Raw genomic sequence first — 6,405 nt, forward strand, 5'->3', positions numbered from 1 at the left:
CTTCCGCCGTAAACCAGTAGGTTTACACCGTAAAGCTTCCAACTTTCTTATTTCCACCGTAAATTACGGTAATACCGTAATTTACGGTACGACCTGGGCGTTTATATTTCCACAAAAACTGAAATTTTGAGATGACTTTTTTTTATATTTTTTAGTTTTTTCCGTTTTTTTATGGTTTTTAATTTTTTTCAAAAACTTGTAAAAATTACCCTACCCCCTCAAAAAATCCCGTGTTGTCCTCAACACAATGTTAGAGTAATTCGTGACCCGAACGTCCCCACACTTGTTTCAAACACGGATTTCGAGAAAATACGGCAATTGTGCAAATTATACAAAACAAACAAAACAAAACACTACTATGTACACTACCAAACCTGGGCCTCTCATGGTTGTTCCTCATCGACCGGGCGCAAGATGTAGCCCGCTTTGTCAAGCTCCAAGTTGTTGATGTCGTTCCCCTCCAAATATGGCTTCAAGCGGTGACCGTTCACCGTTTGTTGTTTCAATGTTTGCTCGTCTTGGACCAAATCTCCCAACTCTCCGAATGACATACGGACCCATCCATTTACTTTTGAGCTTGCCCGCAAACATCTTCAATCTTGAGTTATACAACCAAACTTTTTGCCCCACTTCAAACGTTTTCTTTCTCAATTTCGCATCATGCACCTTCTTAAGTTTATCTTTATAGGCTGATGCACATTCGTACGCCTCGTCCCGAATCTCTTCTATTTCGCTTAATTGCAACTTCCTCAACTTCCCCGCCTCGTCATAATCCGCGTTAACCGTTTTAATTGCCCAATATGCTCTATGCGCTAACTCCATTGGCAAGTGACAACCCTTACCATACACCATCCGGTAAGGCGTTGTGCCAATAGGAGTCTTGTAGGCCGTTCGATATGCCCACAATGCATCATCTAACTTACTCGACCAATCCTTCCTATCCGTTCTCACCGTCTTCATGAGAATCTCTTTGATTTGACGGTTGGACACTTCGACTTGTCCACTTGTTTGCGGATGGTAAGGTGTAGCAATTCGGTGGTTCACGCTATACCTTTTCAATAATTTCCCAAAGTTGAAGTTCTTGAAATGCAAACCACCATCACTTATAATAACCCGCGGGATTCCAAAGCGAGAAAAGATGTTGGATTGAACAAATTTACAAACAACCGAATGGTCGTTTGTTCGTGTTGCAATAGCCTCAATCCACTTCGAGACATAATCCACCGCTACCAAAATGTATAGGAAGCCATTCGAATTCGGGAAGGGACCCATAAAATCTATACCCCATACATCAAATATCTCAATAACCAAGATTGGTTGTAATGGCATCTCATCCCTCTTCGATATACTACCCATTTTTTGGCAATTTATACAATTTCTAGCGAATTCACATGCATCCTTGAAAATGGTGGGCCAATAAAACCCACATGAAAGAACCCGATAGCCTGTTTTATGCCCGCTAAAATGACCCCCACATGCGGACGAATGGGCATGGGTCAAAATTTCCAACACTTTCGTTTCGGGCACACACCTTCGTATAACTTGATCCGGTCCAATCTTGAAGAGATCCGGTTCATCCCAAATGTATTGCTTTACTTGGACCATGAATTGTTGTCGACACTTTTTGGTCCAATGACTTGGGATGGCACCGTGGCTAAATAGTTGACATAATGAGCATACCACGGTGCAACGAAAGTGGAAACGGCTAAAAGTTGCTCGTCGGGAAAACTTTCATTAATTTCGCTCACATCATCGGTCCCTTCCACCGGAATCCGAGACAAGTGATCCGCTACTACATTCTCACTTCCCTTTTTGTCTCGGATTTCTAGATCGAACTCTTGTAACAATAAGACCCACCGAATCAAACGAGGCTTCGCGTCCTTTTTCTCCATCAAGTACCGAACCGCACTATGATCCGAATAAACCACCACTTTGCTTCCCCAAATATACGAGCGAAACTTATCCAAAGCATACACCACCGCTAATAATTCCTTCTCGGTGGTGGTATAATTAAGTTGCGCTTCGGATAAAGGTTTGCTTGCATAGTAAATAACCACCGGTTTCTTGTCAACCCGTTGACCCAAAACTGCACCAATAGTGGTGTCGCTTGCATCACACATTATCTCGAACGGCTTTGACCAATCTGGTGGTTGCAAAATAGGAGCCTTGACCAAGTGTTCCTTCAAAACCGTGAAAGCTTGCATACACTCGTTAGTAAAATCAAATGGGACATCTTTTAATAACAAGTTGCATAAGGGTTTGGTGATAACACTAAAACCCTTAATGAAACGTCTATAAAAACCCGCGTGTCCCAAGAACGACCTTACACCCTTAACATTTTTCGGAGGTGGCAAAGATGATATTACCCGTATTTTTGCCTTATCCACCTCCATCCCCCTTTCAGAAATCACATGACCCAACACAATGCCCTCTTGCACCATGAAGTGACTTTTCTCCCAACTTAGCACTAAATTTTTCTCAACACATCTTTTTAACACTTTTTGTAATTCGTTGAGACAAGCATCAAAACTAGTGCCAAAAATGGAAAAGTCATCCATGAATACTTCGAGCGACTCTCCAACCATGTCCGAGAAAATACTCATCATACATCGTTGGAAAGTTGCCGGAGCATTACACAAGCCAAATGGCATTCGCCTAAAGGCAAAAGTGCCATATGGACATGTGAAGGTGGTCTTGTGTTAGTCATCCGGGTGTATGGCGATTTGGTTGTAACCCGAATACCCGTCTAAAAAACAATAGTATTTTGACCCGATAGTTTCTCAATAATTTGATCAATGAATGGTAGCGGAAAATGATCCTTAGAAGTGGCGGCATTCAATTTCCGGTAGTCAATACACACACGCCACCCGGTAACCGGTCGGGTGGCAATTTGTTCACCACTTTCATCTTTGACTACTTGAATGCCGGCCTTCTTAGGCACAACTTGGGTGGGACTCACCCAAGCACTATCCGAAATTGGATAAATAATTCCCGCATCCAACCATTTAATTACCTCTTTCTTAACTACCTCCCGTAGGTTCGGATTCAATCGCCTTTGAGCCTCTCGTGTCGGCTTTGCATCTTCAGTGGTAATGATCTTATGCATGACAATGGATGGACTAATTCCTTTGAGGTCGGCAATCGTCCATCCAATAGCTCCCTTGTTCTCTTTTAAAACCTCCAACAATGCTTGCTCTTGTGCCAACTCCAAATTAGAGGCAATAATGACCGGTAAAGTGTCATTATCCCCTAAAAACACATACTTCAAGTGGCTAGGCAAGTCTTTGAGCTCCAACTTTGGCGGTTCCTCCAATGATGGTTTCGTACCCGAATCGATCTCCGCCGGTAGACCTTCAAATTGATGAGTCCATGGCGGTCTACCTTCTTTCAACGCCATCGCATCTTGCTTTTCCTCTTCAACCCGGAGTGCATAAGCATGTACGTGTTCAGAAAAATCACACAGGCAAATATCCAAACCATCCTCCTCATACTCATGCGGGTTGCATCCGTCAATTATATCTGCCATGAAACACTCATCAACACCATTAGCATTAGAATTGTTAGTAAAAACATTCAAACGCATTTTTCTATTTCCAAAAGCCATATCAACTGTACCAAATCTACAATCGATAATAGCATGTGCGGTGCTCAAAAATGGCCGACCCAAAATTATATTTTGTTGTTGCTTAGGGTCCGCCGATGAGTAATCCAAGACTAAAAAGTCAACCGGGTAGTAAAACTCATCAATTTTTACAATTACATTTTGAACCATACCCCGAGGTAGCTTATGAGATAAATCGGCCAAAACAACCGTTGTCTCCACCCTTGCTAACGGACCAAAGTCATATTGGTCATATAAACCCCCCGGTAAAATGCTAACCCCGGCTCCAAGATCTAGCAACGCCTTAGCCATTTGAAAATTACCAACTTGTATATTAATCAATGGCGTGCCCGGATCTTGGAGCTTAGGAGGAAGCTCCCCATTCAAAACCCCACTCACTTGCCCGGTTAAATCCACCCGCTTAGGCACTTTCTTTTTGTTTTGCCTTTTTTGTGTACATAATTCTTTCAAAAATTTTGCATAAGCGGGGACTTGTTTTATTGCATCGAGGAGTGGGAGATTTATTTTCACTTGTTTAAACATGTCCCACATCTCTTCCTTTTGGGGACCTCTCGACACAATAAATTTTTTCTTTCCCGGGTCAAGTAAGGCCGATGGAAACGGGACTTGACTCGGTTCACCCTCAACTTTTTCATTCTTTTCGTTTTCACCCAAACCCGATTTTTTAACAATTGTTTCTTTTGGTTTAACCGGTGAAACTTCATCATCATTTCATTACCCGTGACATCCTCAACTACCCCCTCAACCAATTCGGGTGACAAATTGGCTTTGAACTCTTTTCCACTTCTTAAAACACTAACATGATTAATATTAACATTACCTCGTGACGAACCATGTGAAGGGTTTACCTTAGTGTCGCTTGGAAGTTGACCCTTACTTTTCTTCAATTCAGCCACATCGGTTGCTAATTGACCCATTTGGGTTGTTAGTGATTGGATGCTTTTGTCACGAACCTCATCCTTTTGCATTCGAACTTCATCGAGTTGGTTCCGTTTTTGCATCTCTATTTGCATGCTCTTTAGCATCTCCATCATCTCGTTTCCACCCGAGGACCCCCTTGTTCTTGACCGTTTGGTATTGTTTTTGATAGCCTTGGTTGTTTCCGCCTCGGTATCCACCTTGGTTATTGTAAGATTGGCGTGAACCAAAGTTACCTTGACTACCTTGAAAGTTCGGGTTAGCTTGATTTGAAGGGTTCCCATACCGAAAATTCGGGTGGTTCCTCAAACCGGGGTGGTAGGTATTAGAGTTCATGTTGTTGTAGTTCCTACCACCTCCTCCTTGACCTTGACCTTGAACCGCATGGACCTCTTCGTATTGCCCTTCCAACATCCCTTGGCAATTTTCAGCCGCGTGACCTATTTCATTACACAAAGCACAAACATCATAAATTTGATTAGTGGTTTGAACATTACCATCATCTATGGCGTGCACTTGAGGTCGGGCAATGGCCGGTCGGGCTCTTCTTGAGGCTTGAGCTTTCCTCTTTGATGTAGTTGCCATGCTTTCCAAGAACTCCCAATCATCGTTCTCATAATTTGTACCAAAAGTCCCACCGGTAATGGACATTAGATCACGTGCATCTTCGGCACTCAACCCTTCATGGAAGGCATTCATCAACTCCCACAATTCAATCCCATGGTGAGGGCAATTCTTTATCATCATATTGAAGCGTTCAAACGCTTCGTGAAACATCTCACCATGTTGTTGTTGGAAGCTTCTCAACCCCTTTCTTGCATCGTTAGTCTTTTGGGCGGTGTAAAACTCATCCAAGAAAGTTTGTTGCATCACCCCCCATGTATATATGGATGCCGAAGGTAACGTGTAGAACCATTTCTTCGCCTTATCTTCCAAAGAAAATTGGAATAATACCAATTTGATGTCATCGGCCGAGAACACTTGACTCCCAAGAGTATTACAAATCGAATCATAAGCCTCTAAGTGAAAGTAAGGCTCCTCCGTTGCTAACCCCTTGTACTTTGGTAAACTTTGCAAAGAGTTGGTCCTCACTTCAAATGTTCTCCCTTGATCATTGTGAGGAATAACTACCGGTGAAGGGTTTTGAGTGATTACCGGCCGAAAATGTGCTTCGATGCCCCTCACATTTTCTCTAAGGTGTCTCCTTGGTACACCAAACCTACCCCTTGGGCGAATAGGACCCATTGGCCTTGGTACATGCCCTTGTGGTGCATTTGGTTGTTGAAATTGCTGTTGCGGCATCGGTGGGCGTTGAATTGGCCTTTGGAATTGTTGAACATTAGGTTGTACATTTTGTGGCCGAATTTGTTGCAATGGGATAGGATGTTGCATTGGTGGCCCTTGTGGTCTTGGCCGAATGTGTTGTGGTACGAGTTGTTGTTGTTGTTGTGGCATTCCACCAACACTTGCCATCCCTTGAGATTGACTTTGAACATATCCAAATTCTCCTTGATCACCATAACCCCCGTAAAAATATCCATCCTCATCATAACCCTCAAATTCTTCAAACCCTTCATCATACCCATCTCCTTGAATTCCAGACGATTGCCCAAATGGAATGTTTGAATATTGAAAACCCGCTTAGTTCGATGGTCTAAATGTTGAAGCATGAACAATCGTTGAGTTTGGTCCTATGGTATGACCTGAATATGATGGACCCGCACCCGGAAAGAAATGGGATAATGGTGGTATAGTAGTAGAAGGGTTAAATGTGATGGTTGGTTCTTCTTGGGTAGTAATGGGTTGTGTGGTGTTGGTTGATGTAACATTTTGGATTGTAATGGGTTCGGTAATGTTTGGTGGAA

General features: G+C 42.9%; 1 non-coding gene across 1 annotated transcript; it reads left to right on the forward strand.

Moving 5' to 3' along the window:
• Window positions 1-5,255: 5,255 nt before the first annotated feature.
• Window positions 5,256-5,361, forward strand: LOC118485312. The gene has a single exon (XR_004875616.1). It is a non-coding gene; the product is annotated as a small nucleolar RNA R71 (small nucleolar RNA).
• Window positions 5,362-6,405: the final 1,044 nt, after the last annotated feature.

Source organism: Helianthus annuus, chromosome 12 (genome assembly GCF_002127325.2).
Source record: "Helianthus annuus cultivar XRQ/B chromosome 12, HanXRQr2.0-SUNRISE, whole genome shotgun sequence".
Lineage (NCBI taxonomy): Eukaryota > Viridiplantae > Streptophyta > Magnoliopsida > Asterales > Asteraceae > Helianthus > Helianthus annuus.